The sequence below is a fragment of the Pleurodeles waltl genome, chromosome 6, assembly GCF_031143425.1.
Source record: "Pleurodeles waltl isolate 20211129_DDA chromosome 6, aPleWal1.hap1.20221129, whole genome shotgun sequence".
Taxonomy (NCBI): Eukaryota; Metazoa; Chordata; class Amphibia; order Caudata; family Salamandridae; genus Pleurodeles; species Pleurodeles waltl.
In genome coordinates this window covers 1,682,522,570-1,682,544,675 of record NC_090445.1, presented here as the reverse complement: position 1 = coordinate 1,682,544,675, position 22,106 = coordinate 1,682,522,570, and the positions used below count along the sequence as shown (strand labels likewise).

At 43.2% G+C, this 22,106-nt stretch overlaps 1 long non-coding RNA gene across 1 annotated transcript in view; it reads right to left on the bottom strand.

Moving 5' to 3' along the window:
* The window catches only part of LOC138302203 (uncharacterized), a 151,682-nt gene extending 133,264 nt beyond the window's left edge, over nucleotides 1–18,418 (bottom strand). The window contains exon 1 of the long non-coding RNA XR_011205337.1: nucleotides 18,286–18,418. This is a non-coding gene — a long non-coding RNA (uncharacterized lncRNA). The remainder of the gene's footprint in view (nucleotides 1–18,285) is intronic.
* Nucleotides 18,419–22,106: the final 3,688 nt, after the last annotated feature.

Genomic DNA, 22,106 nt, shown 5'->3' with positions numbered 1-22,106 from the left:
TTCATCCCAGGCTACCCAGAGTGACTTCAAGGCTCAGTTGTCCGATGTCCTGTGTGATCTACAGGGACACAACAAGCTTCAGATGCCTCCCTGCAACTGCCCAGCTAACCTGCTGCAACTGGACTTGGCCAGACCTGCAACTGGATTTGACATAGCCCTGATGCTGGCCTCTGCTGGAGTGAGTCATGATCTCTAAGATGTGCCCCCCAGCTCCTTGACCCTTGGTTGGTATCAGAGAAAAGTCCCTGTTGCATAACAGAAGGTTACATCGAATCCAGCACAAGGTGATGCAAAGCCCCAGAAAGCCTTGTCCCACAGCTGAGAGTACCCATCAGAGCTGATGCCGAGCCCTGCAAAGCCCGGCAGAGCATAGCCATACAGCTGAAAGCTCCAATCGAACCAATGTCAAGTGACACAAAGCCCTGTAAAGCAAAACCACATATATCTTGCACCAAGGACGTAAAGTACAACTCCCAGCAGGCCACTCTTGGTTCTGTGCCAGGCCTGTGCTCCATTTCGGTCAGCTTGAACTTTGTCCCAGTCCAGCACAATAATATACCTACAGTTGGCGATTTCCAGTTGCTGGCACTATATTTAATAAAACTTTTAAAATGTAATATCTCCAGTTCTACTGATTGGATGTTTGTAGTTATGGTATCATTCTATTTGTTATAATTAAACTGTATTTTTCTAAATTGGTTTGGGACTTTCTTGTGTTGTGTTTTCACTTTATTACTGCTAGTGTACTGCATAAATACTTTACATATTGCCTCTAAGCTAAGCCTGACTGCTTTGTGCCAAGCCGAAGGTTAATGTAGTGACTTTTGTGGTTCACCCCGACAAAGATTGTGGTTGTTGCCTGAGTGAGGCTTCAACCTCTCTCACCCAATAACCCATTTTTTTTACATTTTGCTTATACTGATGTTCCCCTATGTGAAGTGAAAATGAGTAGCAGAAAACAACCTGCGAACTAAGCAAGAATGAATTTAGAAGCCCTGAGGAATTGGTACTTCAGCACAGCAATAGCTGTGTGGGTTGTCTACTGGAAGTCTGTTATGTGAAATGAAGGCTGAAACTTGATGTGTAGCTCAGACTTGCAGTTGACACATCTGACATATCATTATTAATATTAACTTATGTCCAAGTAGTTAGAGATTCTAATATTGAAACTGAATTGTCATTCACATGAAATATATTTTGGTACTGTGTATTGTGAAGTATAAATAGTGTACCGCATAAGAAAATCCTTTCATGAGGGTTGTGATTTTTGTGTACAGTGAACGGCATTCAAAATTAGAGGCTCCCCGCCATGTAAGTACCTTAGGAGTAAGTGATCAGTGTGGTGGAACTAGTGGGGTTGCTTCGGGTTTCTGATCCAGTGTGTAATCGCAAAGGCTGGGCCATCATATAATGGGGTACATTTACACTATCTTTAACGCTTGGTCTAAAACAAACCCATTGGATTATATATTTCTTTATATGTGTTCAACACTGAACTACCTGGACCTATTGATCTGGTGCACAGTGAGATGGACATACTTTTGAATGATGTGAGAGCCCATCAATGAGTACTAATTTCTCAGTGTGGACACATATCTCTGGAAAAAAATACAGAATCATCCACTGCAGTGAGAGAATGGGAGGCTTTCAAATGTGATTGGATCGAAGGTGTCTCTTTATTAGATGCCAAGAGTGAATGCCTGGTTAACCTGGAAAAGGTAACCCAAATAAGAGACCTGGTGGTGCCCAAGGAGATGCATGCTGAAACTTTAAAGAACAACTTGTGCCCAGTGTTGGGTGAGCTACTGAACATGGACGAAGAAGTGATGCAACTGTTTGGTGGGGGTGGGGGTTCTAGACTGGTGCAGGAAGGACAATGATGGCCACCCTCATGAACACTGATAGAGGATATTGGGCACTGCAACTAAAAAGACAAGGTGATGATGGTGGGAAATGATAGGTGTCTTCTCTTCCTGATCAAGGCGCCAGTTGGAATGACGGACCTCTGGAAGTATGGCAGCGAATGGCACTATGACGTCAGTTGTTTTTCCTAGAGGCAGAACATGGACTGATGTGGGGAGAAGTATGTGTTTTTACAGGTATATCAGTAGTCATTGCTGTCCATGACCTGCTACTTTGAAGTGTTGCATCTCTTTGTCCTAGCCCTTGCCCCCGATGCCTGCTGTAAGCCCATTACACTGTGAGTAGGTGCCTGGGCTGCACATAGTCCATTGCTTATTGGTGTAAACACTACGGTTTTGATTTGATTTTAGTGCCTATTCATAAAGGTATTTCCGGATATAGACTTAAGTTTACGGTCAATAACACCTCATTTCCGCCTGCCAGGAATTCACAAAGGGAATTCTGGTGGGTGTAAATGTATTTACTACTTCGATTTTCCCTTTCACGTGCATGGCGAAATAGGCAGTAGTAAGTCACACTAAAGGGGCTGGAAGAACTTTCTCCATGGGAAAAATGTCTCCCCATGGAGAAAGAAAAGAAAAACAACATGCGTTTTCACAAGGAGGCTCCATTCCCCTTGCTCGGAATTCTGGGAATTCTGCGAAGTCTCCATCAGTTGGTCCTATAGTAATATGCAATCAGAATGAAATAGAATTTTCTGTAAAGAAACAACAGTTCAGTATCTGTCTCCAAACCGGAATGTCACCAAATTGATACTATGTAACCAGTGGTAACTAGTTTCCACCAGGACCGGAGGGCACAAGAGGGTACCAATATGTCCTAATGACAGGTGCATGTGAGTGGCGTTTCTAAAATTGCACCTTCACGCTTTTTCTAGCACAGTGGTTCCCAACCTGTGATCCGGGGACCCCTGGGGGTCCGCGAAGCCTCCTCAGGGGGTCCGCGACTGCTCAGAAAATAAGCTAAAATTAACAGATTAGGTCCCCAGCTTTCAGTAATGGCTTAGTAGGGGGTCCCCAGACTCCAATAATGATTCAGTGGGGGTCCCCAGGTTCCAGTAATGATAAAGTGGGGGTCCACAGATGTGAAAAGGTTGGGAACCACTGTTCTAGCACAGTGGTCTTCCGCTGGACTTCTCACCTCCCCTATATCTAACTGATCAATTCCCGGAGTCACACACACTAGTGATTGGTTTTTAAAGCTATATATTCTCTAACCTGCTGACAAGCCCAGGCTTCCCTCATTTCCTAATTCCCAAACAGCAATGAGACCAATTTCCCACACAAATCTCACTGAAAACTGGGTAGGACGAGATTTTGTATCACGAGTACATTGGCTTGAATCAGATTTTCCTTTGCGGCTACATTTAGGAATTTTGAACCCAGAACGCAGCATTTGCACACGCCGAATTCAAACGTTTCTTAGAGCCCCCCCTTTGGCCCCATCCTCCTGCCTGCACGTGATGCCTAATCTCGAGCTCGCAGATGCTCCCCTTTGTGACGGATGAAAGCTCTTCCCATATTCCCTTTAATTAATCAAGGGCCTGTGATTTCCGCAGACAGGTGCATTGTCTCCGCGCGGAGATGGAGATTATCCACCTGAGAACGCCACTTCCGGGTCCAGGGGCACAGTGCAGGCTCAGCGAGCAGAGATCTCTCCATCCGGGCCTGCTTAGTATGCGTAACACAGGTGAGGCTTTTCTGAATTCTGCAATTGGAAGTGGAATAGATGTAACGAAATTCAGTGCGCTTCTTCGGCATACTTTAAAAGTGGCCATTGGTCAGGTGCTCACAAACTACGAACAACTCATTGCTACAGTTGCTAAGGTAAGCAAATGCCTCCTGCGTGTTAATGAAGCAGACATCAGAGGGGACAACAAGCCCCCACCCCCAGGTATAGGGAAGCAGACAGAAGAATGCAATTGAGCTAAAATGAGACACTGGGCCCCAGAATGGGTTTGGCAGAGGGGAAAGCCCATCGCCAAACTGCCAACAGGGTGGCCGCTGCCATAGTGGCGACCACCCCACTGGACTTATTAGGAGTTTCCCACTAGATCGGTGGAAGTAAACCTTGGTTTCCGCTGGCCGGCCTAGCAGGAAACAGGCTACAGCATTGTTGTAATCGAGTGGCAATGCTGTGGCCCGCAGTGTGCACCAGCACCCTCGCAATGTTCATTCAGACAGTGAATATTGCGATGGTACTGGGCAGGGGGGGCCTGCACTGCCCATGCCAAGTGAATGGGCAGTGCAGGGGCCCGCCTGTGGCCCCCTGCACCTGTTCTCCACCAGCCTTTTCATGCAGCGCAGCCCTGGAGGATTATGATCTCCGCCACCGCCAGGCCATCGGGATCAACAATCCCGGCAGGGCTGGCAGAACTCTGGAGGTCTGACCGCCAGCCTCGTAGTGAGGTTCATAGTCCCTGATTTAGAGTTTGGCAGTGGTGGGGATATCCTGTCTGTCGAAATATAAATTCCATTATATCCTATTAGATTTATATTTCAGCGAACGGGATATCCATCACCTTTGTAACGGAGTAACCCCTCTGCCAAGCTCTAAATCAGGCCTAAAGTAAGAATTCAGAAAGATGCCCTTGTAGTGCTGTCAATAAAAACTCACCTGGATGTTTTAGAGCGGCAGAGGAAGTAATGTGAACCCCATCACTCTCCTTTTGGATTGTCCAGTCCAGCCATGGTAATTCTGAGCTAATGTGTGCAGCCCGAAAGTGGGACGGGGGTTGGGAGAGAGCAGAGACTAATAAGATGACACCTTCCCCGACTATTATTCCAACCGGTTGATTGATCCAGTTTCCTCTCAAGCAAATCCTTCTTGACCTGGTTTATTGAGGCATCAACAGTCATGTTACTATTTACTCGTAACAATGCAACAGTTTTGTGCATACAATGCACTAAACATGGATTGTTACATACACTTCTTCAGAGGTTCTTACCTAGAGTTATGTCTCACATGGGTTCAAATCTGCTCGGATTTAACCTTTCTATTGAACTTCAGACTTTGTCTTCTGTAGCCAAATGCACATAAATGCCTTCAGTAGATCCCTATGATGAACATCTTAGCTCTACATGTCATGTGTTAATACACTACTTCTATCCTTGCCTTTCCTTCAAGACATTGACTTGTTTTGATATTGTGGCTTGAATCTTTGAAACTCAAAGCTGAAAGCTATCCTTAGTTCTTGATAGTTATAATGCCTTGTGGTTATTTTCAAAAACAGTCTTGAATATCCCTTTGAATGATATCTGCCGCTAGATGGAAGTCTCTAAACCAGGCTTTTGAAATGCTGGTCTCTTCTTCTCTTTCCAGGATTTCCAGCTCCAAGTTCTCCCTTCTGAACAATCGCCTTGCGACTTCAGGTAAGTCTTTTTCTTGTATGGGATCAGCAGAGTGGATTCACAGGAGAAATTCTTTCATGTTGGACACAGTAAGTCAAGCATTGGTGCTTCAAATCAAATCAAATCAAATCAAATCATTAACATTTATAAAGCGTGCTACTCACCCGTGCGGGTCTCAATGCGCTAGGGGAAAAAGGAGGGGTTATCGCTGCTCGAACAGCCAGGTCTTTAGGAGTCTCCGGAAAGCGGAGTGGTCCTGGGTGGTCCTGAGGCTGGTGGGGAGGGAGCTCCAGGTCTTGGCCGCCAGGAAGGAGAAAGATCTCCCACCCGCCGTGGAGCGGCGGATGCGAGGGACAGCAGCGAGTGCGAGGCCAGAGGAGCGGAGGAGGCGGGTGGGGACGTAGAAGCTGAGGCGTCTGTTGAGGTATTCCGGTCCCTTGTCGTGGAGGGCTTTGTGTGCGTGGGTGAGAAGTCGGAAGGTGATCCTTTTGCTGACTGGGAGCCAGTGCAGGTGTCTCAGGTGTGCGGAGATGTGGCTGCTGCGGGGTATGTCGAGGATGAGGCGGGCCGAGGCGTTTTGAATGCGTTGCAGGCGATTTTGGAGTTTGGCTGTGGTCCCGGCGTAGAGGGTGTTGCCGTAGTCCAGGCGGCTCGTGACGAGGGCGTGGGTCACGGTTTTTCTGGTGTCGGCGGGCATCCAGCGGAAGATCTTGCGGAGCATGCGGAGGGTGAGGAAGCAGGCGGAGGACACGGCGTTGACTTGCTTATGTTGAGAGTGTTTATTGTAGCCAGCACCTAACAATGACCACCACATTATGGAACCACAGATGTTCTTGTTCTAAATCTTGTCTGATTTCGGGGGCAGTTTAGTGGAAAGCTCATGGGAAGGGGGACCTTGGGAGAAAAAACAGACCATGCTTTTTCTTTAAGGGCATGTAATCTCTAATTTAGCTGAAGGGCAAAGGTACACAGGCCCTGATTTATTCAAAAGTGGCGCAGCACGGTGCTGCAAGGATGCGCCGTATTTACAGGACTACGGCGCACCCCCACGTTTCCCCCTGCGCCGCGCTGAAATAAGCTGCCTGTGCCAACGCAGGCATCCTTGCACCACAGTGCATTGAATGAAATAGCTGAGGAAACAAAAAATCCATACAGCTGTGTTCCAGGACAATTACATGAGATTCAAACAAAGTAAATAACAGATCAGGAGAGTCCCAGAGACACAACATCTTATTGCTGACATTGACCCTAATTTGCTTCTCCAGAGTGACTGAATTGTACATGTACATTGCTCACGCCAATGTGAAGGACAGGAAGTCAATAAAATGAATGGAAATATTGTGAATGTTCATTTTGATGACAAATTAGATCGCAAGAGTAATAATTCCAAGTACATATTTCCAGTAAAAGAAGTGAGTAATTCTTCAATAACCAAACAAGATGCATCACTGATTAGTTGCACAGCAAATGAGCCACTGATTTGTGTCCCTTATGGTATAAAAATATAAAATTTGACACTACAAGCTGTGGATAAAAATCAAGTGCAGGAAGCAGTTCACTTGGTTAGGTGAAGGTCTACACATTGGGTTTTCTCTAGTTGTTTCAAAACCTGTTGCTCCAACACCTCAAGGAAAATGCATCTTCCCTGATTTCCTCTGGTACAGTGGGGAGGAATTGCCTCACAATAATGTCTTTGATTATACTCAAGATGGTGTGTCAACTGATAATTCATTATGGTAATTGGGCACTTACTATTGCCCTTGGAATCCATGGAATCCAAGGAAAATATACACACTATCAAGGTCAACGAATCCTCCTCAAGTAGAAACAATGTTGCATTCAGCTTGGATGGAATCACTGAATAATGCTGATTGTCAAACACAAGACTACTGTGGAAATCTCTTGGAACACAGGAACTTTAATTGGATATCTTTACTAAGATTATAAATACCTCAATTGTTACTTTAGGAACAAGGCAGCTAGTGCAGATTTCATTCAAATATTAAAATTAAAAAAATTACATTCATGCTCCCAGAATTGAATAACAAGTCATATTAAAATAGTATACTGCCAAAAAACAAAGATGTACATATGTAGAACGTACAGACAGTGAAACTAAGGAATACAAACTCTATCCTATTTTGAAGACTGCAAAAGAATATGAAAATGATCAAGGACATTAGTAGAAAAGTAAAAGTACTAAGGAAGGTAATAGGCTGTGTGAAAGTTTTGAAAGAAGAGTCAAATGTGATTTAAGAACTCTTTGGCCTGAGGATCTGTCATCACTTGTAGCAGATTTACAGACCAGGTCAGGGTGATAAATAGGTTTGTTTTTTAGATTAAGATTGTTCCTAAATAAGAGGTTTGTTTTAGTTCATCTTGTGTAGAATGAAAACTCTTTTATACTTTTAGGTCCAGGAGGAGCTAAACTGTTCAGCCTTGATATGAAAGTGTTGACTGTGATTAGTAATACTCAAAATTCACCTGGTGAATTACCAACTAGCAATGATAGACAAGGAATAACAAAACAAGGGGTAAAGTATGACACACAAATATGAATATTCAATCATTCATTTGCAAATTATACCCCTTATTACATGAATTAAATGATAATAACACAGATTTTGCATATTCCTTCTCTACTAAATGTTTTGAATACTAAACATAGGAATCGTTGAACTGGCATAAGTTGTAAAAACAGCTTAAGGCAGGTGTAATATTTTTTAAACAAATGAAACCTGAAAGATGATTCCACATAATACTGAAGCTCTTCAGGTTGCTGGTTTTGGCATTTATTCCCATTCAATAAATAGCATTAAAAATTAAATACAATCAAAGGGGTGGTGGAAATTAATAACTATGCATCCCTGTGAGGAAACACAAACTCAAACACAGCAACATTTAACCAAAGTCCTGACAATGGGATTCTGCTAAGTGGAGTTGGTGCCAATCATTCTATATCAAGTAAACCAATAAATGTCCCCAGTTTTAATCTAAGACTATGGAATACAAATTATCTGCTTGAACATTGAAACAATCACTTTGCAGATACATTTCAATCTATTTTCGAACAGGCACATATTCTTTGTCTTCAAGGTACCTGAGATACAGAACATTTATATTGATCCAAAAAATGTTATGTCACCAATATGTCAGAACTAAGGGCCTAATTTAAATCTTGTCGAGCAGACTGTCCTTCACCAGGTTAAAGGAGTAAATTACCATGTTGCACTGACAGAGGTGCCTCCTGCCAGATTTTGAAAGGTCTGCAGCCCCGTGGTCATTTCTAGCACTGATAGGAACCACCTTCATGGTGGTCCCAGCCAATCCATTGTACGTTTGCAGATGGCTCTGTCAATATGATGGAACCTTGTGTCAAACTTGCAACTTTTTATTTTATTTTCAAAAACAAAATATTAAAGCAGGATTTTCTTTTTGAAAATAAAAAAGCAGTGCCCCTCCACCATTGGAAATTACACCCGTGACAAGGGGGGCATTGTGCACTTTTCAGTGCCCCTTACTTATTTTGAGGCATCTGAATGAAAAAAGTATGAATTCCTATGGTAAATTTAAGTTGAAATTGTACCATGAACAAGATTACTTCCATTTCAAAGATTATGTAACACAAATTCTGATGTCACTGGTAGATCTCAGAATATTTACCTTTCAGTTGGGGGCTACTGAATAATGAGGCCTGGGAGGCAATCCAGGACAATCCAGGAAAAGTTACATAGTCCAGGGGCCCTCAGGTATCAATTCTTGATTATTTATTACATCTGCTTATAACTGCTTCAAGAATGTTATTCATGATTACAAATCAGTATATCTTGAAGCATTTAATCACATATAAAAACATAGAGAATATGTCCTTATTAAACTGTTTTTTTTACATCAAATCTCGACAGAACTTGAACATTTGCCAGTGCCCTTCGACATTTAGACCAAGAGGTGAGAGGATGATTATAGTAAAACTACACAATGCTGCAAATAGGAAACTCAAAGTTTCAAAATTGATACAATGCAACTCATTGTAAAGTAAACAAAAGAATACAAAAATAGTTTCAAGATGGGTTCATCTTTTGGTTCTGAGATTAAAACAAGTGCAAAAGCATATTGATTCACCTGGAGGGTTGGCAAAAACATCAACACAAATTGAAGCTATCTTATTGAAATAATTGTACAATGTATTGAAAAGGAAAAACACAACTTTTAGGAACTGATGTATGAAAGTGGCTGATTGATGCACAGTTTTTGCTTTTGCTTTTGCTGCCACCAGCCTACCTCTTTATCATGTGATGAATGCAGATAGCCCTCATACCACAGAGGGAATTGATTCCTGTCTTCACATTGGTAAAAGGTTTGTTCGTATAGCAGCTCCTGTCCCTAGGAAGAGGTTATCCGGTAATTAAACCTCTCTATGTGAATCCACATGTCTGTGCAATCATCCACAGAAATTCACTCTTAATTTTTAACATGTATAACATTTCTTCCCACATTTCTAATTCTTTCCTTGGAAGCTTCTCTCTTACACTGCTAGTTAAGCCGTCATAGCAGTGCTTTCTTAAGGATTTTTGGGGCCATGGACAAGACATATTTTAACCCCTTCCCCCCTCAGTAGAGGACCAATTTAATTTGATCACCCATTTTCAGCTAATTCAAATTCTCATAAAACAAAACAATATAGAGCTGAGGCGATTCTGCTAACCAAACAGTACCAGAAATTCACAACCCAATCGTCCTTTGCAACGGCCATTCCTACTGCAACAGGTAGAAGCAAAGCACTGCTCTGAGTAATGTCCATCATTCCTTCAGGTGAAATGTGATCATTTTCCCATTAAATCCTGCCCACTGCCCTTTCCCCTCTCCTCTTTCTCTAGGTACATTTCTCTGACCAGTTGGGTATGTTCAGCTTCTGGGAGGCGGCAGAAGACAGAATAAGGACAGATTTGTAAAATGAATGGCACATCGAGATAGGGGAAGTCAAGATAAGTGAGGTGGAGACGTAGATGAGGTAAGCTGAAAGATGTGAGGTAGGAAGATATAAAAATGAAGAGGTAGGTAGAGCAAGAGAGTCTCAAGTAATCTTTGGTAATGCTCAATAATAAGGAAGAAAAGGGAGAGAGAACTAGAGAAATGATAATACAATGTAGGATGATGGAGTGAGACAGGGCTGGGGAATGTCAAGAGTTGAGGCCAAGAGAAAAGTAAGGTATAAAGAGAGATGGGTTGAAGAGAATTCGACGCAGAACAAGGTAGAAGTAGATGGAAGATGGAGAAATTGGAGAGGTAGATAGAGGAGCACAATGAAAAATGAGGTATAAAATAACACATTGGGAAAGGGAATAGTGAGGCAGAGAAAAAGGTGTAAAGAGTGGTGATGGGTATTAAGAGAAATGTGCAGACGAAAAAGAAGAGAAGCCAAGAGACAGACTGGGGTTGAAAAATAGAGGTTGATACAGTAGAAGGGAAAGAGCATGGTTAGAGAGAGACTGGTTAGGTACAATGAGGAGTAGAGACCAAAGATGTGAGGCATGTATTAATATAATTATAGAGAAACATATAGAGAGGGGAGGAACACAAGGTGAGATGTAATAGAGCAGGGGGTATAGAGAGATGAGACAGAAAGGAGGTAATGATAGGGAAAAAGAATGTTAGAGAAAAAGAGTTTGTGAGAAAGGAAAAAAGTAGTGAGAGATGTGAGATAGAGGGAAAAAGAAGAAAATAAACTACATAGGCTACATAGTGAGAGAAATGTGAGGTAGACAGAGAAATGAGGTAGAGAAAGTAGGTTAGAGTGTGGTGAGGTACAGAGAGGTTGAGGTGAGGTAAGGAAATAGGAAGTTGAGAAAGAGGGGATGTAGATGGGGGAAAGATACAGGGTGGTGAAATGGAAACAGAAATGAGTTGCAGAGAGAGGTGAGTTGGTGAGAGCTGAGGGAGAAAGAGGGAAGAGAGAGGTTGTGAGAAAGGGCAGAGAGAGATAGATGTGAGGTAGGGATAGAGGGTAGGTACATAGGGATCTAGAACTAAGTTTTTTTTATAATAAGAACGGTATGAGGTTTAGAACCACGTATAATTAATAAATATAAGTATTTAAATAAAATAATTAATCTAAAGCTGTGTACTTGTGTGGTGCCCCTGAATTAAGTGTATCTGATTTTAATAACACTAGAGAGGTAACTTGGGAGGTGCAATACATCATAATATCACCAAGGAATTATTCCACAACTTTCTTCAGAGAGTACAAACCCACCTAATCAAGTCTGTTTGAATTTTGACATCACCAGTGCTAGGAACGTCCTTACCTTAAGGTTCTGAATGAGGTGTTTTTTCCTGCACACCTTGTCATGTGTCTGTCTGCCTTTGATAAACCCACATTCATTGGGGTGGGTCACATCTGGGAGTGTATGCTCTAGTCTGGTAGCCTGGATAAATAGTGTATTATTTGGCATCAATATTAAGTAAAGCAAAAGTGTCAATAAGAAACACCTATTTAGGGGGCAGTAAGGCAGAATAGGCCTTGTAAAAATAGTTTGATAAACCCACTGAACCAGTGGTACATCAATGAATTAATTGTTCCCTGAACTTCTTTGACAATGGTGGGTTCTTCTAGAAATGAGGACTTGGATGGAGCATCTTTAGAAACTTTGACCTAGAAACATAATTGCCCGGTTCTGAAGAGGAAGTTTGCTCAGTTTTAACTTCCTTGGTCATCAGCAAACTCCCACTCGCCAATCTAATATTTCTGCATAGGAATGTTCCACTTCCTCTCTTAGGCAGTGGGCCAGAAATGTCCCAACTTTGTTACCCTGGTAACATGAAGTTTTCTTTAAGTGAAGAAATATACCCTCTTCCGTATTGGTGAATACTGTTCTAATATGACCTCTTCTATGTCTCATCATCTATCTTAATAATGGCATGTTGTTTTTAAATCAGACTCAGGTGGCTTCAGCTCTTCCGCCAATTTAACAGGGTCTAATCAGTGGATTTTTCGTAGCCCTGGCATTACAGCTCTGAACCTGCCTCTAGTAATCACCTCAAAAGTATCCTATATTCTTGTCTAAGACACCTCATCTGCCCGTTAACTCAAAATAATTCTTAATATGAATGGCCATTTCTTTCCCTCTTCAATTATGGGTGCAAGATCCTCAGTGGCCATTTAAAGGAATTAACAGTGAGATCCATCACTAATAAGACAGGAGTATGGTCTGATCTTGAATTCACCTCCACCCTTGTGTCCAAAACTAAGATTAAACTGCTTGTCACTGCTACATAGTATACGCAGGAGGAGGTGTGACAGACAAGCAAGAAGAATGATACACTCTACTGTCCAGGGTAATTTCTCACTAAATATGCCAGAGACCCAGGACAGCTAATAAAAGCTTCAATCATCTAGAAAACACCACAGATGAGCTTACATTACTGCCCAACCTGTCCTTGGCCCTGTACCAGACAGAATTAAGTCCCCAGTCAATATAACTTCTCCAGACTCAAAGCCAGCTAGCACTAGCAGAAAATGTAACAACTATCCAACAAGGCCCACGTTGGTGACGTACATCCTCTTAACAATTATGCTCTTACCTCTGCTGATGCCCCTAACCATTAAATAAATCTCCTCCTTGTCTCTATTGCAATCAAATATTTAAAAGCCCATATGTCTAAAGAAAAGGGGTGTTTCCTGCAAGGTGGTAATCTTGGATGAGTTTGAGGAACAGAGTGCCATATGTTGGGTCTATTTGGTGGGATCATCAATGTTCTATATTCAGCAAAATTATCAAGACCTTTAGGATACATAATTAGTTTTTACCACGTAATAGAGATGGCTCTCTAAAATCCCTCTGAAGCCTACACATATCTCAGGGGCAGTCTGTGATTCATAAAAATAGATTACTGCTCCCACAGCAATGCTTAATATTAAACCTGAATCCACTCCACACATCAACCACCAGTGAAGAGAATAACCCTCCTGAATATTTACAGGCACAACTCAATTTGGAAAATGTCTGTCTTAAGTATGTATAAAGATCTTGCTGCAACCTTCACACCTTCTCTGAGCGACAATCAGCCACCTCCAATCACTTCCTAAAGTGATAGGCTTTATTTCCATATTGAAAAGGAGCCACAAAGCGATAAGTCCACCTGTAACTTATCTTCTCAGGTCAGAGTTTATCTGTTTAAGGCTCATCCAAGTTTTCTAGGTTGCTTAAAACACAGCACATTTAAAGTCTTGCATAGACACCTCCTCCATGCCAAGGTGTACCTCATTATAGTCACCCCAAGATGTGACGAAAACAAGTCTTCAACAAAGGCTTCCAGGTCCAGGCCTTCAGCTCTTTGCACTAGGCCTCTCATTCTGAGAGTCTGTCTCCATGTATTGTTTTCCTATCCTTTGGCCAGCATCAGTGCCAATTGAATTGCGACTGGACCGTCTGTCACAACTGTGCTGACATCAGAACAGCAGCTTTCTAGTTGTTCCACCTTGTTCTCATTGTGGGGTACTTCAGTGCTAACTGAGACAATATCCTACCTCAAACAGTCAGACCCCTTCATAATGGGTTCTCAGTTCATGAGGACACTTAGGGCCAGATGTAGCAAATGGTTTGCGACTCGCAAACAGCGAAAATCGCTGTTTGCGACTCGCAAACCTGAGTTTGCTATGCAGAAATGCATTTTGCGAGTCGAGACCGACTCGCAAAATGCATTTCAGAGTCGCAAATAGGAAGGGGTGTTCCCTTCCTATTTGCGAGTCGGAGTGGTATGCAACTCCATTTGCGACCGCGTACGCGGTCGCAAATGGAGTCGCAGTTACCATCCACTTGAAGTGGATGGTAACCCACTCGCAAACGGGAAGGGGTCCCCATGGGACCCCTTCCCCTTTGTGACTGGACCCCATATTATTTTTTCAGGGCAGGGAGTGGTCCAAGGGACCACTCCCTGCCCTGAAAAATCCGAAACTAAAGGTTTCGTTTTTTTTTGGAGTGCAGCTCGTTTTCCCTTAGGGAAAACGGGCTACACTTCAAAAAAAAAAAAACTGCTTTATTGAACAGCAGGTCGCTAACATGGAGGCCTGCTGACGTCAGCAGGCCTCCATGTTAGCGAGTGCCTATACTCGCAATGGGGCCGCAATTTGCGACCCACCTCATTAATATTAATGAGGTGGGTCATTGCGACCCCATTGCGAGTTGCAGTCGGTGTCTGAGACACCGTACTGCATAGCAATTTGCGACTTGCAAATTGCGAGTCGCAGGGACTCGCAAATTGCAAGTCGCAAATTGCTTTTTACGTACATCTGGCCCTTATTTATGTCTCCAATTTGCTTCGCTCTAGGTCTATGATTGCTTAAAGTTTTGAACAACGTCTCCTTGCACTGTATCTGCACAGGATATTCATTACGGCTAACAGGAGTTTTCCTACAGTGGCACTGTTCCTAAAGTGCCAGGACACTATAGACACTGTCTCCAGTCTTGAAATTATCACCTACAAATCACTGATTTCAAATTAGGCTATCATACAAAAGCCCAGGACCAGAAACAGTGTCCATAATGACTTGGATGGATGTGGTTGCTTTAATAGTTGTCAAGCGTGCATTTGCTAAGGCGCCTGGGATGACTAAAGATGCTGAAAATGCCCATGAAAAAGCCCATTGAATGATTATCTCATTATTGTATGGAGCGTTGTATGCTCTTTTTGATCACTTAGCCAGCCTGCACTAAGCCAGTAAGATAGCTGAACAAGTTTAGCACTCACTGCTGAGTTCTGGATGTGAACTTCAGGCCTCAGGGTTCGAATCTCAGCAAGCTCATCTCAGCCATGCGGCCCTCTGAGGTCAATAAAAGGAGTGTTAGTTTTGATTGGAGATTATTAATTGTTCATGGAAATTTCAATGCAAAGCATGTTCATGAAAGCACCATTTAAATAACAGATTATTATAACTAGTATCTTAAGACTCCTTTCTATCAAATACTAACAGTCTTGTAATGTTGGCCCTTTTTCTGATACCATTTGTTAGTTAAACTTTATTGTTTATTCCTTTAATGGTGTCTTGTCTGGAGTTTTGTCTATGTTACAATGCAGTGTTTTGATGCAATTCCTGTGGTCTCCTTTGACTGTTGGCTTTCTATTTGTTTTTGCAAGTTTGCCTTGAAAATTGTGATTCTTCAAATTCTTCAACTCTGTCAAGTTGTTGGCACCATATTGGTTAGGGCTCAGTATGCTGTTTTTATTTGAGAACACCAACCTATAAGTCAAATGGAACTTCATTGCTGTGTTCTGCCCAGCTTTTTCTTGTCAGCGTAAGAATCTGTTTCAATCTTACAATGGTCTTATGACATTTGGGTAACAACAATGCCTGCCATGCACTGCACCAGCTTAGCTCTGTTGGTTTTTAAGGTGTTTTTCAAAGGTTGAAAGGTTCATCCCTTATTTTTGAGACACTATGTTCAAATGCAGAACTTAAGACTCTCACACAGAGAGAACCTGTAGCCTGCTGCAAATACTTCTTGAATGAGGTACGTAATTATGTTTGGTGTGAATCATTTAGTTATGAATCCAACTCAACTGGAAGGTTGTAGATGTGTGTCGGTCCAAGGCAGCACAACGGATACTATCTCCTTCATCTAATGCGTGCAGAAACAACTCATAATAGGAAATGTTTAGTGTTTAAACCATGTTTCATCCTTGCCTGAAATGTGGCATTCTTTTTCCTTGATCTGGCCAATTGTGGTAAGAGAGTCATTCTATGTTTAGTGAGTGTTGGTCAGCCCATCTTTAATATGTAGTAATTGCACTTAATTTGTGATATGGAGTTGGATTCATTTGTCTTGTGTTCAGTTCTTTATCCACTTCCTCTGAGTTTGTCTTTTTGACTTTAAGCATCTTATGAAACCCTCAATGGAACCTAAGTACTTGAGTGCTAGAAACTGTAATTCTTGGTAGCATGTTCTCCTTTTTCTTCTGTTTGAAGGATAGGCAAATATTTTTCCCTTTAAGTGTCCTACACAGCTGAGGTGGAGCTCATCCTCTGCCTCTCTGACAAAACCCTCAATTCTTAACTGGATGTCAGATCAACTGCTTGAAACTCAACTCTAACAAGACAGAGGGGGTCTTTGGAAAACACAACTTCCTTTGGTCCTCAGGCTAGTGGCCTTCAGAAGTTGCACCAATCCCACTCCTTGTGTAACTGTACAGGAACCTAGAGATAATGGCCAACAAGCCACTCTCAATGTCTAACCAGGCCAACACAGTCACCTCCACCTGCTTCTACACCCTCAAACTCTTGAAGAAAGTTTTCAGATGGCCCCTGCTAAACACTCAAAGATCCCTCACTCAAGCACTCATCACCAGCCGGCTTGACTACGGAAACTCCCTCTGCATCAGAACTCAGTAAAATAATCCAAGTAATTCAAAACGCAGCAGCAAGACTCATTATTAACTTCCCATTCAGCTCTGTCAAAGCAAAGCACCTCAGAAACCTCCATTGATTTACCCAAATCTTCATCCTCATAGACAGAGCACTGCAGAACCAAGGCACGACCAAGGCTGAAAACCAGCCTCAACGTTTACAGTCCGAACAGACACCTCAGCTTTCTCAACCTCCTGGTCACCCACCTTCCCCACATCCAAAAAGCCAAAACCGAAGGTCACACTTTTCTTACCTGAATCTTAAAACCTTGAACGACCTCCAATTCCACATTAGATCCTCTTCCTTCCTAGAACTTTGCAAGATACTGAAAAACTTGATTTTGTGTTAGACCCCTATCACCATAGTGTCCCCTTCATAGGAGGCAGGATACCCCCTGCCAGGATGCCCCAGTGCTTTCAGTGCCATACAAATCTTCATAACAAAACATAACAACCTGAGGTGAAGATAATCTGTCTCTTTACTGTTTGGGTCATTATGGTAAGTGTCCTTTTGGATCTAAGGTGGATTTATGGTAAATTGTAATTATTACTTTCTGACACTCCGGAAATATTTTTGAACTTTATTGACATTTTCTTCTTGCTAACTCATGGTCAGACTTTTAACATACATTATTATGAATGATTAAAAAGCTGCAGGTGGTCTGCAATATCGATCTTCCCATTGGTGGTGACTGTTTCAACCCTCAACGTGTGATTTATGAAATAATAAGTCTGTCATTGACATGCCAGCCTTAATGCTGCGATTTGTATCTGGAAAGGAGATTGCTGTGATATTTTTGAGGGTCGTGCGCACAAGCGCTCCGTCCCTGTTGTAATCTCTCTTTGGGTTTTTAACCACACCCATGTCAAGCCTGTCACTTTCCTTGGTTTGTGGGCTTGCCTTTTAAAATCCGCTTGATTTCATTAATGGAAGACATGCATACGTCATGCCTTTTCTGGTGTTTAGTCCTTCTCGAGCGCACCAGCCAACTACTGAAAACATATGAGGCTCCATTTCAGCCTGGTTTCTGCTCTATTTTATCTTTTTATTTTCCACTCAGCCCCAACGCACTGGGTTTCACATAGCGCGATCATGATCTGTTTTTTTATTTTCAATTTCAGCGTGATCACATAGCACGACCGCGCTCGTATTTTTTCTTTCAAGTGTGTGGCAAGAAAAATCCGGTTAGGAGTTTACAACGCTAAGAGCTCTAACTTGAGAAAATGCGAGACCCCTTGCATTGCAAATGCTTGTTTTTATATTTCTAGCTAACCCTTGACACCCCCAGCACCCTCCCCCCTCCAAACACACACACTCCCAACACACCTGCACATTTTGGTAATGGGCTCTCACCAACACCCCAGCACACCCTAGGATTAAATATTTTCTAGCTCGCGTTAAGAATTTTAGATTCTATTAAGGACACGGGGCGAGGATTATGCTTCTCTTTCTTTCCTGACTTAAAGCACAGAAGCCAATAACAATACAATAAAACTTTAAATACATATCCCAAGAGCCCTAGCCCTTAACTGTCCAATCATAAGGCGTCCCTGCCCTATATAATCCTGAAAGAACACAGTCTTTCCTCTTTCTTTGTTCAATGGAGCTTACGATAACGCAGTCCAACAGTCCGGAACCAACAGCCTCCAGTAGATGAACCAGGTCCTTGGAGATAGACCTGAACTTCCGTTTCCTTACTCTTACGGAGTGAAATTTTCAACCAGCTTTGCCATCAGAGCCTAAGGAATAGAAAAAAAGATGGAATAATACCCAGAAAATCCACCAATTTAAGTTAATAGGGTGGGTAAGACTTGAAACATATTCATAGAATTATACTATATATATACTCAAGTACATATGAATAACACTGGGTGGGATAATCCTCGCCTCTGTGTCCTTAATAGAATCTAAAATTCTTAACGCAATATCGAGAACATTTTTATTTCCATGTCAGGACCGGAGGGTTCGGATTATGCTAATTTAAAGTTGATCTATTACTCTTGTTGCTACATCTACAGTCGGTTTACAATAGAATACTTTAAAAGTAGAATCAGAGGACCGATCTGCCGTGACCATAATATCTTCAGGATGGGACCCAAAAAGACTAGTATCTATACCAGCTTCCATCAATAACCATCTAACCCAACGGGCTAAAGTTGCAGATGAGACCGGGCGGAAAGGTTTATGTAGTGAAATAAGTAATTGAGCTGCTGAATCTCTTCGAAATTCACGAGTCTTATCTTCGTATTCTTTTAAACATTTGACCACACACAATTTATGATTGTGAGGAAAAGCAGGACTGTGAGGAAACACAACGTGATGCAGTTTTTAGTATGTTTAGAAATAGTAAAAGACACCCCAGAAGGTGTAAATACTCTACCTGCAATGCCCAGTGCCTTCACATCCGATACTCTTCTGCAAGATATCAAACATAACAAAGTAGCTAATTTAGCTGATATTTGTTTATGGGAAAGATCTTCATTAGAAGGTCAATTCCTCAAAAAATGTAAGATTACCTTAACATCCCATAACTCCGAATACTTAGGTTGAGGAGGACGAATTAATCTAATACCTCGTAAGAGTCTACATACAATCGAATGTTCACCAACTGCTTTTCCTTCTTTATGAGGGTGACCTGCTGAGATGGCTGATCTATAATTATTCACTTTCCCGTAAACTAAACCCTGACTGGCTAATTCTGACAGAAAATTCACCACTACTTGAATTCCGGCCCCCAAGAGAGCCACATCTTGTTCACAGCACCTACTAACCCAGCGTCGCCAGGCTGATTCATACCTTTTGTGGGTAGAGGGAGCCAAAGATTGTGAGAGGAAGAACATTTCCTCTTCTGAAACTCCCGGCGCTTGCTAACATCACCTGAAAGTCTCCAGGCAGAAGGCCCTGCACCACCATCGGATGGGGACGACCCACTGGGTCCAGTAATAGATTCGGGAAGGACCGGACAGAGGCTGGAAGATCGCATGACATCATCATCTCTTCTGGGAACCAGGATTGGTCCTTCCAACAGGGAGGCACCAAGATCACTTCCGCCTTCTGATGCTTGATCTGAATTAACACTCTTGGAATCATGCAAAACGGAGGGAACGCATACAGAGTCCCCAACGACCAAGACTGTAGGAATGCATCTAAATTGTTGCCAGAGGATCCGGCCTCCAACTGAAGAAGGTTTAAGGGCCTTAATCAGAGCCCAGTTCACAGAATCTTGCACATGATGACTCAGTCCCTCCACCAGATGCCCCTCCATTTGATATTCATCTTGACTTTCATGCAGATCCAGCTGGGGATCCTCCTCATCGGTGTAGTATGCCAGAATATATTAAATAATGAAAAGAGGAAGGGTTTCGGGAGGGGCAGCCCCAAGCCGGTAATATAATTGAAGTGGTAGACTTCCAGCACTAATTACAGATTAACTTCAAAATTTCAAGCATGGAGGGAGCACCTTCAGAGCCCTAGGCAAAGCCTTAAACGTTTTTGCGCCCCGTTGGGCATTCTTGGGGCCTAAAGCGGTCGAAGGCACAAGTGTGCGTGCAGCTGATCAGAAAGATAAAGGCCCTCACTGTAACCTTGGCGGTATTGACCGCCTACCGCCGCGGCGACGGCCGCCAAAACACCGTCGTCTCGGCTACCTACTGTCTGCCATATTATGACCGTAGCCGGAATTCCGCCAGAAGGATGGGTGAAGTCCGGCTGCGGTCATGGCGGCAGACGGCGGTAAGGTGGCGCTGCTGCCAGCATGAGCACCACGCCAGTAGACCGCCGCAGACCGTATCATGACAAATTATGAGGCCAGGGGGTGTTCTGCTGGCCAACGCTGCTGCTGGCAGCAGCACCCAGTCCCATCTCCTGTCGGAGGACCCCCTCACAAAAAGTAAGTTGGGTGCTCCGACAGGGGAGGGGCGTGGGGGGTGTTGTGTGTGTGTGTGGTGTATGATTGTGTGTGCGTGCATGTTGGTGTGCGGCGTGTGGAATGCGTGTGTGCATGCATGGTTGTGAGTGTGCGTGTATGTTGTGTTGTGTGAGTGCGTGGGTGCATGCATGTATGTAAGTGTGTGTGGATGTGTGTGTGAATGGATGGATACATGCATGGGCGAATGTGGTATGTGTGTGTGTGTATGCATGTGTATGATGGTGCGTCAATGTGCGTGTATGTCGTGGTGGGGTCTGGAGTGGGAGGGGGAGGGCGGGGGAGGACTCTGGGAAGGGAGGGGGGCCAGGGAGACCCCTATAAGTGACAGGGAAGGGATTCTGCCTACCTCCATGTTTTTTCGTGGCAGTAAGGAAGCCGCGAAAACCATGTCGGTAGGCGCGGTCATAATCCTGCGGGTGGAACAGTTATGACCGCCTAGCTGGAGACTGAAGTTTCGAGCCCGGCGGCTGTTACCGCCCTGATGGACGGAGTGGTACATTGGCAGTTTGGCTTGAGCCAAACCGCCAATGTCATATTTTGGGGAAGAGTAGCGCCAGCCTGTTGGTGGTACTCTTCTCCAAAATACTGCCGTCCGCCAGGGTCATAATGAGAGCCAAAGTCTTTTCCGATCCGGCTCCTACGCGCATGTGCAAGCGGCACAGTAGAAAGAGGACTACATCCTCAAGGGACAAACACTCCCTCTGCCCTGCTCCCGCTGCACAATGTGTTCCACAGATGCGAGCAAGGAAATCAATCAAAGCAAGATTAACCAGATAACAAAAACACAAGCAATTAAGTCACATTAAGCCGTGAAGCGCATTGCGCTACACGGCCCTTCGTTAAGTAAAAACTGTTACGTAGTACTTACCTGAGCTGCAGCAGCAAAGAAAGGGAAAGACCGTGTTATTTCAATATTATATAGGGCAGGGACGCGTTATGATTGGACAGTTAAGGGCTAGAGCTCTTGGGATATGTAGTTTAAAGTTGTATTGTATTGTTATTGGCTGCTGTGCTTTACCTCATTAAAGAGAAGCATAATCCAAGCCTCCAGTCCTGACATAGAATTCTACACCACATGATGTTCCATTGGCTACTGCTATGATGTTAAGGCGCTGGTCTGCTCCTTGGAGCTAGTTTAGAGCTTATCCGTATCCAATTAAAAAAAAGTCCTTCACCTGAGCCCTCAAATAACATGAGTGTCGACGTTAAAAATGGGCGAAAAATGTCAGAAATTATTGTTCCAATACAAAAAGCGCTAGTATCAACTTTTTACATGCCCTAAACTATTTTCCGGAGTTTTAGGGAGTAACTGGACTGCACACAGTTTCTGGCGTTTATTTCTACAGAACTTTCCCAGCGAAAAACGTCTGCCGGGGATAAAAATTCACGGGATTGTGTAGAAACACCGCACAGCTCCTCTTCACTGCCGGAAATGTCCTCGACGGTGCGGAAGAGAAACAAGTGATCTAACCTAATTATCCGACATATTTTCCATTCCGCGCCA